This window comes from Mastomys coucha, unplaced genomic scaffold (genome assembly GCF_008632895.1).
Source record: "Mastomys coucha isolate ucsf_1 unplaced genomic scaffold, UCSF_Mcou_1 pScaffold20, whole genome shotgun sequence".
Taxonomy (NCBI): domain Eukaryota; kingdom Metazoa; phylum Chordata; class Mammalia; order Rodentia; family Muridae; genus Mastomys; species Mastomys coucha.
This window is the reverse complement of record NW_022196903.1, coordinates 10,585,667-10,597,265: the sequence shown is the minus strand read 5'-3', so window position 1 is coordinate 10,597,265 and position 11,599 is coordinate 10,585,667.

The following is an 11,599-nucleotide window of genomic DNA, read 5'->3' as shown; positions in this document are numbered from 1 at the left end:
AAAAAAAAAAAAACAAAACCAAAACAACAACAAAAACAAAAAAACCTCCTGTTCACTCCCCCCTCCCCCTGCTTACCAACCCACCCTCTCCAGCTTTCTGGCCCTGGCATTCCCCTAAACTGGGGCGTAGAACCTTCACAGGACCAAGGGCTTCTCCTCCCATTGATGACCAATCGGGCAATACTCTGATACTTATGATGCCAGAGCCATTAGTCCCACCATGTGTACTCTTTGGTTGGTGGTTTAGTTCCTGGGAGCTCTGAGAATACTAGTTAATTCATATTGTTAATCATCCTAAGGGGCTGCAAATATTTCAGCTCCTTGGGTCCTTTCTTTAGCTGCTTCATTGAGGACCCTGTACTCAGTCCAATGGATGGCTGTGAGCCTCTACTTCTGTATTAGTCAGGCACTGTCAGAGCCTCTCAGGAGACAGCTATATTAGGCTCCTGTCAGCCAGCACTTGCTGGCATCCACAATAGTGTCTGGATTTGGTGAGTAGTAAATACCACATTTTCTTTATCCATTCCTCTGTTGAGGGACATCTGGGTTCTTTCCAGCATCTGTCTATTATAAATAAGGTTGCTATGAATATAGTGGAACATGTGTCCTTATTACATGTTGGAACATCTTCTGGGTATATGCCCAGGAGTAGTGTTGCTGGATCTTCAAGTAGTACTATGTCCTATTTTCTGAAGAACCACCAAACTGATTTCCAGAGTGGTTGTAACAGCTTGCAATCCCACCAGCAATGGAGGAGTTTTCCTCTTTCTCCACATCCTCTCCAGTATCTGCTGTCACCTGAGTTTTTGATCTTAGCCATTCTGACTGGTGTGAGGTGGAATCTCAGGATTGTTTTGATTTGGATCTATTCTGTTTGTTGAAAGAAGATTACTTTCTTGCTTTTTTTCTAGGGTAGTTTACCTCTTTGTGTTGGTGTTTTCCATCTATTATCTTTTGTAGGGCTGGATTTGTGGTCTTCTCATTGTGTTCTGGATTTCCTGGATGTTTTACGTGACGAGCTATTTGAGTTTTGCATTCTGTTTGACTGTTGTGTCAATGTTTTCTATGGTATCTTCTGCACCTGAGATTGTCTCTTCTATCTCTTGTATTCTGTTGGTGATGCTTGCATCTATGACTCCTGGTCTCTTTCCTAGGGTTGTCTCCCTTTCTGATTTCCTTGTTGTTTCTATTTCCATTTTTAAATCCTAAATGGTTTTGTTCAGTTCCTTCACCTGCTTGATTGTTTTCCTGTGATTCTTTAAGGGATTTTTGTGTTTCATCTTTAATGTCTTCTACCTGTTTACCTGTGTTCTCTTGTATTTCTTTAAGGGAGTTATTTATGTCCTTCTTAAATTCCTCTATCATCATCATAAGATGTGATTGTAAATCAGAGTCTAGCTTTTCTAGTGTGTTGGGGTAACTGGGGTTCACTGTGGTGGGAGAACTGGGTTCTGATGATGTCAAGTAGTCTTGGTTTCTATTGCTTATGTTCTTGTGCTTCCCTTTCTCCATCTGCTTATCTCTGGTGTTAGCTGCTCTTGCTCTCTCTATTTTGGCTTGTCTCCCCATCAAAGCCTGTGTATCAGTACTCCTGGGAGACCAGTTCTCTCTGGGAGGAATTTGAGTATGGAGAGCTCTGGTACAGTGTCAGCTCTGGGGTGCAGACAGAGATCAGAAGGATCCTGTCCCCAGCTGATCCTTAGTTCCTGTGTCCTGATGGCTCTGTGAAGGTCCCTCTTGGGCCAGGAATTTGAAGAGAAGTGGTAGTCTTACCTTTGTTCGCAGGTGTGTTGGCACTCCTGGGAGACTAGCTCTATCCTGGTGGTATTTGTGTATGTAGTTCTGTGGCACAGGATTATCTCTGGGCACAGATGGAGATCAGATGAATCCTGTCCCAGGCAGCCCCTTTGTTACTGTGTCATGAGGGTTCTGGGTTGATTCCTCTGAGCAGCAGTGATGGTCCTACTTGCACTCACAGGCCTGCCTGTACTCGTGGGAGGGACACACTCTCCCAGTGCTATTTGGGTATGGGACCCTGTGGCAGAGGATCTGCTGGGCTTGTTTTGTATATGATTATATGGTCAATTTTGGAGAAGGTTCAGTGATGTACTAAGAAGAAGTTACATTATTTTGTTTTGGGGTGAAATGTTTTGTAGATATTTATTAAATCCACTTGTTTCATAATATCTATCAGTTTCATTGTGTCTCTATTTATTTTCTGTTTCAATGACCTGTCCATTGGTTGTAGTGGGATGTTGAAGTCTCCCACTATTATTGTGTGTGGTTCAATGTGTGTTCTGAGCTTTAGTAAAGGTTCTTTTATGAACATGGTTGCCCTTGCATTTGGGGCATAGATGGTCAGAATTGAAAATTCATCTCAATTGATTTTTCCTTTGATGAGTATGAAGTGTCTTTCCCCATCTTTTTAAATTACTTTTGGTTGAAAAAATCTATTTTATTGGATATTAGAATAGCAACTCCAGCTTGTTTCTTGGAACATTTGCTTGGAAAACCTTTTTTTCGGCCCTTTACTCTGACATAATGCCTGTCTTTGTTGCTGAAATGTGTTTCTTGTATGCAGCAGCATGATGGATCCTGTTTACGTATCTAGTCTGTTACTTTGCATCTTTTTATTGAGGAATTGAATCCATTGATGTTGAGGGATGTTAATGACCAATGACTGCTAGTTTCTGTTATTTTGTTGCTGGTCCTTTTCAGTTGTGTTAGGGTTCACTGTGCTAGGAGAGCTTGCTCTAATGGTACTAAATTGCATTAGCTTGTTGGTTACGTTCTTGTGCTAGACTCTCACCATCTTTTTGTCTCTGGTGTTAATTGTACTAGGTGTCTTAGATTGGAGCAGGCCTCCTGGGAGGCAGGTAGGGCTATGGACTGGGGGCGGGGGAGTAGGCATGCTGATCTGTGATGCGTATAGGTGGGTGCAGACCAGAAGGCCAATGTGGCTCTGGCAGGGAGGAACAAATCCCATGTCTGCTCTGCGCTGTGTGGTCCCCAGCTCTTGTGGATATTGGGATGGGAGTCTCACCTGTATCCTTGACTAGAGCAGATCTCCTGTGAGATAGCCTAAATTACCTTAATAAATTCACTAATTTTGTGCTAGGCAATTAGAGGTCAGCTTTTTTGTGAGACCTTTTCTGTTTTTTTTTTTTTTTCATTATTGTCTTTGCTTTGAAATCATCCCAGCAGATTTATTTAGAAAGCTCACATTTTGGAGGCTTGAAGATATTCCCATTGGTGCATCCTACCCAAACAACTGCTAAACTAAGGAAATCACTATAACTCTATCAGTACCTGACTTATTCATCCTTCTTTATAGTTTCTGTCTTATAGTTTCTTCCCTACTGAACTCCCATTTTCTTTGACAATCACTTCACCTTCTTTCCTTCAAACACTTCTATATAATCCTGCCTGTTCTCTGCAATTTTGGCCTCCTTTTCACTAATTATTATTGCATGCATATCAATTGTATGCATATACATTCATAATCATACATACATACATGCATACATTCTGAAGTACAACCTCTTCAGTGCATATTATGTTACTTTCATGTGTGTTTTCAGAGCTGACCTTTTAACACTGGATAACCCATGGGTATGTACTTCCCTGGGAGAGACCACTTCCTTGGACTTCTAAAGAAGTATCCATCCCCCTGCGAATCTGAAATTCCATCTGCTGCTTTTTTAAAACCGATATCACTGCACAGAAACCATTCTGTACTGTAATGACTCTATGACCACTGTGAACTCAAACATCGTTTTCCTCATCTGCCATAAGTCTTCTTCCCAAACTACACAGTTAAGTACTTCAGGCTTGTTCCTGGGCATGCCACTTCATGAAATCCAACTGTAAAGCATTAGCACCAGCTACATTGTTACATTGTTACATCAAGCCACTGTTACCAGTATTGCTCTTTTTAAATTATAAAGTGACAATTTGCAAGCATCCCGGAAATTGATAAATTACTAAACAAGAATTCCATCAAAGTTAAATATTTATTGACTATGGTTTATAGAAAGAGAAACTTGCCTGTTAAAACCAGTGTAAGGAAGGGAATGATTAGTCAGAGACCAGGAGAATTCTAAGCATCTAGCATTATAAAGTGCCCTGGAATCAATGTGTGCCAATATGAGAAAAGACTCACATGACTGTTATGTGCCCAATAGGTTTTTAAAATGCATGGTTGATTTCAATGTCAAGTTGGACTCATATTGTTTAACTTAAAGTCTATAAGTTATTACACTGCTGATCTTTTTGTGTGGCTAGTAATTACATACAGGACAACTGACTGATCAAAAATGTTTATTGTGGCTCAAAATTTAGGACAGTGGTTTTCAACATGTGGTCACATCTACATTAGGGTCAAATTGGGATTGAATAACCCTTTTGCAGGGGTCACCTAAAACTATTGGAAACCACAGATCTTTACATTACAATTCATAACTGTAGCTAAATTAGAGTTATAAAGTAGCAATGAAAATAATTTTATGGTTGAGGGTCATCACATCATGAGGAACTTTAATAAAGATTACAGTGTTAGGAAGGTCGAGAACTGCTAAGTTAGAAGTTTTCAGTCCATCATCCAATAACTCTCAACTTTAGGGCTAATGGCAATGTGGGGCACTAGAATTGGGAGTATCTCGCCAACCAAAGCTGCTTTCCTTATTGCCAGGAATGTGGAAATCAGAATCCAGTTAGTTACATCAAGGATAGGTTCTTATCATCCTGAGATCATTTGTTCCCACCAGGAAGGTCTGAAAATTTAGCACAAGCGGCCCTCAGAGGCACTGCAAATCTAAACTATAGCAAGAGCTATGTGTATTCTTTGTGTGGAATACTAGCTCGTGTTCTCTGTGATCTCTCCTGACTGATTCCAACCGATAGGTGTTACTTGTTTTCACTGTGAGCTACACAGCATGGTTAGTTGTGTCCTGGCAAGATAAAATTCTTTCTTATTTTATTATGAAAAGTCTCATATCAAAAAACAAACAAAGAAACAACAAACAAACAAAAAGAACACCATTTTTAAGACATTTGGTACCTCCCTGTGTCAGAGCATGACAGTCTTCCTAATGAATGGCATCTCTGCTCATATATTTCACTTACCAAGCACTACCTGAAATTGAAGCACCATTTTATCTGTAGAGAATTTTATTCTGTAAGTCTTGTACACAATGAGAATTTACATGTCTGTTCACTTAGTGTACAGAGATTGCTAGTCTGTTGAATATAGGTGTGGTTGTCTGAATAAAAATGATCATCATTTTTATCATGCTACACTGCTAATAATTTTGCAGGATTTTTTTTAATTGGCTAAACTATGATGTCTATTCATGTGGTAGGTTTAGGACATTATTTTTCTTTTATTCTATGGGAATTGATGATACAACATTGTTACATGAAATATTTGGCTGCTGTATACCTTGAAGGCAAAATTAATGAAAGTGAAAAATTTATAGAATCTAGGCTAATTTGAAAGTGTGATGAAAAATGTCCTCACAAATTAAAGTTTGGAGAAGGGGAGAAAGTACAAAAAATGAATTGGAAGCCTTCCTGGCAGGCTTCCCTCCTTCCTCTTTTACTCATTAATTGTTAAATTAATATTCATTTAGATTTTAGTTGACCTCTTTAATGGCTGATTTCAAATGAAAGTGGAACTTAAGAGAAACTACCTTCATTTTCCCTTTTTACAACACTCAATTTTTCTAACTAGCATTACTAATTTTATGAAATTGTAAAAACCAAGTCACTTTAGGCAGTGGTTTAGTGCGATCTCCCCAGCTAAGTGAGGCTTAAGTTTTGTAAGCCTTACTTAAAGTCCATAGTTAGGAGGACCTACTCTTAGTATTCCTCCCTTGCCTGTACTAGTATGAAAGGGGGAAATCTCAGGGAACCTCAACAGTATAGCAAGAAATTCTTAACAGTAAAAATGTAGTGCTAAATTGTACACCTACATTTTTTAAAATGGCTTTGTAAACTATTTTGAATTCAATAGACAATACACTTAAAATGAAATTTAAAGGGAATTAAATTTGTGAACCTAAAAGAACAACTTATGAAAATGAAGTTCTTCGTTTTTAAATTATTTTCCTTTTTTCTTTACTTATTTTTTCATTTTCATTGGTTACTTTATTTATTTACATTCCAAATGTTGTCCCCCACCCAGCTTCCCCTCCACATGCTCCTATTCCCCCCCAACTCTGCCTCTCTGAGGGTGCTCTGCCATCCTCCCACCCACTCCTACATCAGTGCTCTAGCATTCCCCTAGCCTGGGTCATGCCTCAGCAGGACCAAGAGCTCCCCTCCCAGTGATGCTCCCTAGGCAATCCTCTGCTGCATATCCAGCTGGAGCCATGGGCCCCTCACATGTGCTCTTTAGTTGGTGGTTTAGTCCCTGGGAGCTTTGGGGGTTCTGGTTGCTTGATATTGTTGTTCTTCCTGTGTGCTTATGAACCCCTTCAGCTCCTACAGCCCTTTTCTAACTTATCCATTGGGGTCCCTGCACTCAGTTCGATGTTTGACTGTGTACACCTGCATTTGTATTGGTCAGGGTCTGACAGAGCCTCTCAGGGGACAGCTATACTAGGCTCCTGTTAGCAAGCACTTCTTGGCATCAGCAAATAGTGTCTGGGTTTGGTGTCTGCAGATGGGATGGATCCCTAGCTGGGGCAGTCTCTGGATCGCATTTACTTCAGTCTCTGCTCTACTCTTTGTCCCTGTATTTCCCTTTGACAGGAGGAATTATGGATTAATATTTTGAGGTGGGTGGGTGGCCCCATAACTCAACTGAGGGCCATGCCTATCCACTGGATATGGTCTCTACAGGTTCTCTCTCCCCTTTGTTGGGTATTTCAGGCAATGCCCTCCCTGTTGGGTCCTGGGAACCTCTTGGGTCTCTGGCATCTGAGACTTTATTTTCTTAATGCAGAAAAATCACTCATTGCTGGTCAGGGACAGGAGAGCTAATGTGACATGTTCCCAATCTCGGAAGTGATGGGTTTTAAAATGGAAATTATGGTAGAAGGTGGAATATGTCACCTCATGGGGTCTTTGTCATGAAGATCCCAGAAGCCTCTAAGAAAGTTATTACTATTGCTTTGCTTACCCTCCATTACCACATAGTAAGACTAAGATACAAAGATAGCACACCCCTCAGCTGCAGGACATAGAGAACTTAATCTTATAACAATCAGGAAACATCTTTCGTCCTGATAGCTCTCATATTGTAAGGTGTTCTGCATGGTGTTGAAAGAGAGAGCATGCCAATGGTCTTATCCAGCACTGGAACTTGCATTGTGCAATTATGGAAGCCAGGTGAGACGTGTTCCCCATTGCAACAGCGATTTGACTAGTATGAAGTAGCTACCTACTTCCTGACTGGATTTGAGGCCTGCTTCACGGGGGGTGGAGGGGAAAGACATGGTTAATATTGTAATTGAAAGCCCATGGCTAGGAAGGTCACTAACTCTAGAATAAAACTGACTTTTGTTGTTTTGATAAATGGTTGTGCTGGCAAATTATTTCTAAATATTTTTGTCTCTGTTTAGAAACCTAAGATACTATGAGCATCTGTCAAAGAAGCCCCTTTCTGCAGTGGGGAAGAGTCAAGGAAAAATGCATAGCTGAGAAAGTGCTAAGAATATTGGACCAATGCTCAGCCATAAACAAGACATCTATATCATCCTCTCCATGACCAAGCCTCAGGGACATTGCTGATGTGGAAGAGCCAGCAGCAATCATAGAATCATAAAGGATCTTCCAGGCCTAGGAGATGGTTGAATGCTGAACATTTCTATGGGAAAGATAATTGTTTCTTGAGGCCCTGGACACTGGTAGGTTTCCTCTTTCCTGTAGATGGATCTGTGCCCATGCCCAGACAGGAAGCACTAGCTGGTTTTCTTGGGTTATCAGCAAACAAACAAACAAACAAACAAAAACAGTAAAGTGGGGATGGACATGCAAAGATATAAGAGGGAGGAGTGTATAGGAAATATGAAGAAAATACAATTATATTTACTTGTATGTATGTATTAATTTCTCTTAAGCAAAGGAATAACACATGCCCTATGTGTCCCATTTGAAAAAGTGTTACAAAATTAAGCATTAGAATTTGTAATTTCATGGGTCTATCATTACAGAAAGTAATAATCATTCATATTGGACTTGAAATATTCACTTGATTTTATAAGAAAAAGTATAATTTTGAAAATGATACAAAAGTAATAGAATTGGAAAGGTGTTTTACACGAAGTGATCCTAGTCAAATCTTAACAAGTTTTTTTTTGAGAATTCGCTTAACTCCCTTTGATGTGTTACCAAACTCTCATTCTATTTTAAGACCTTTTAAACTTATGAACAGACTTTCTGATCCTGAAGATTCAGGATCTCTAATAGATGACAATTTGCTAATTCAGTGATGTAAGTTTTGCTGACATGTGTAGTTCCTACCAGTCAGATAAGGGGCTGTCAACCACATTTTCCTAACTCACTGAGCCCTGCAGTCACCTAGACTCACATATAATGTAAGTAAGATTCTTTCATACCATAAAAACTAAAACTAAAACAAAACAACAACAACAATAACAAAAAACAAAACAAACAAACAAATATAAAAACTCAAAACACTGCTAGTTCTACTTCAGCTAGTTTATGTCATGAGAAGCCTACTACATTTGTAGATGGTGTCCCATACCCAGTTCAGGTAGTAGCTTATTGTGGCCTTGTTCTCATGGGATTCATGTTGCAAGAATGGTGCTCAGTGAATCAATGATTAAAGATGAGTTTGTGGGAGGTGTTCAAGTATCAGGGCTCTTACCTCATTTTGAACTAAAACACTGATAGGTTGGTTATTAAATGCATTGTTGAGAAGTGAGCAAAATTGAGAAGCAGAGCTCAACCGAAGGCATGCTGCTGCACGGGCTTATTGTGTCATCTTCCATCCTGATTGGCAAAAGGTAAGTCATTCCTGTTAGTGTGCTGAGATGGTTCTGCTTGCTTCTGACACAACAGGATGGGAGTATAGAGCTGTGGACTGAGGCCTATGAGAATGTGAGCCCAAACAAAACAAGCGTTGCTATTGCTTCTATCAAGTATCCTGCACAGCAACAGAAAAGATGGCAAACATAGAAAAAGTGCATTTTATAATAAACCAAATACCAAGAGATAGAAACAGGCCTATAAAACAGCAATGGGAGGAGAGGCCCTTGGTCCTTTGAAGGTTCTTTGCCCCAGGGTAGGGGAAATGCCAGAGCCAGGAAGCCAGAGAGGGTGAGTTGGTGAGCAGGGGGAGGGGGAGGGAACAGGGTTTGTTTTCTATTTTTTTCTCAGAGGGGAAACGGGTAAAAAAATATACCATTTGAAATGTAAATAAAGAAAATATCTAGTAAAAAGAAAGAAAAAGAAACAACATTAGCTGTGAGATGAGCCAAGGCAAGACTTGCTCTCAATTTTCACACTCAGCGTGACTCAAGTCCTCTTTCTAGTTTCTTGACCTCTAATACAAATGATCAGTTACATAGAAGAAAGGTGGTTTTTTTTGAGAATTTTGCACAGCATGGTAACTGTAGTTAATGATATTAACAAAGTAGTTAAGAGGACAACTTTCCAAATATTCTTATCACAAAATTGCATTTAAGGTGGACGTACCAATTATTTAGTTCAGTCCTAAGCATATCACGACATTAATTTTTACACATATATAATGACAATATGTCACATTGTAATAAAAACCAAAGATTCTCAGAAGACTCATGAAAATGTTATACAAAATATCTCAACATTTATAAAACAGCATTTACTGTGTGGCATAGTACAACAAACAATTTCTCTCCCCTCATTAATTATTTTACTCTCCATATTTTATTCTCCACACAACCCATCCATCTTCCTACTGCTCCATATCCCATATCTCCAACTGACTCCCCCCCCCATCTCTACGTGGATGTCTCCACCCCCATGCCACCTGACCTTGAAACTCCCTGGGGCCTCCTGTCTCTTGAAGGTTAGGTGTGTTGGGGGCTTCATATCAGCTGGTGTATGTTGCCTGTTTAGTGGTCCAGTGGTTGAGAGATCTCAGTAATCCATATTAATTGACACCGCTGGCCTCCTACAGGGTCACTCTCCTCCTCAGCTTCTTTCAGTCTTTCCCTAATTCAACAACAGTGGTCAGCTGCTTCTGTCTGTTGGCTGGATGCAACTATGTGCCTCTGACTCTTTCAGCTGCTTCTTGGGTCTGCTGGAGTACAGTCATGCTAGGTCCCTTTTTGTGAGTGTTCCATAGCCTCAGTAATAGTGACAAGCCTTGGGACCTCCCCTTGAGCTGGATCCCTCTTTGGGTCTGTTGCTGGACCTTCTGTTCTTTAGGCTCCTCTCCATTTCCATCCCTGTAATTCTTTCAGACAGGAGCAATTATGGGTCTTACTTTCATCTTTTCTATAAAGAAAAAAAAACTGTTATTTTACTGGAGTCTTCTTATAACATGGCAAAAATCTAAATTCAATTTCATTGTTCTCTTTTTGCAATCTCGTTTGCATTCTCAAATTCGCCATTTCTTTCCTTGCATGACATCCTTTCTGTCCTTTCTCGTTCGATTTAATTTGCATACAAATTTTTGGTGTCTCTAATTGGGTGCAATAATTTGTAGATATGAGCAACATAAAATAACTTTGAGATGGTAAAGTGCATTTATCTTTTGTTCTCAATGCCACCTCATCTTTTAAAACATTTATATTATCATAATACTGTTGACATTTTTCTGATATATATATTAGTAAGCTAATATAATAATTTCAACAACCATGTATTTATTGCCTTAATGTAAACCACATTATAGGAGAAACATATTTTGCTTTGTCCATTATTTATATAACTGTTACCTAGAAAATACACATACACACACATACACACACAAGATACTTAGTGAATATATGATCATGATTTTACAACACTTTGAGTAATCATTAGACTGAGAGACAAAGTTGACTATGTAAGGTGTTATCAACTTATACATCACAATATATTTATTGTGAAAACACAAATGATTAGATTATGAACTTTGTTTTCTTGCAGTAAACTTGAATACTCTAATGCAGAGTGATTAGTAGATCATAGACATTTCTATGCTTGACTTCACTGCTGAGCCCTTTCTTCTGATCAGGCTTAATTAATACTTTCTAAGCAGAGGCCACTCTCCAAAACAGAATTTCTGTCTGGAATATCATCCGAAGTCCTCTGAAGTCCTCCATGTCTCTTTTCCTTCCCAGCTCTCTTGCTGGGACACACACACACACACACACACACACACACACACACACAGACACACACAGACACACACAGACACACACAGATACACACACAGATACACACACCCACACAGACACACACATACATACACAGAAACACACAGAGACACACACAGGCACACACAAACAGACATAGACATACACACAGACACACACACAGACACACGCACACACACAGACACAGACACACACACAGACACACACACAGACACACACATACAGACACACACACAGACACACACACACAGACACAAACATACATACCCACACAGACATACACA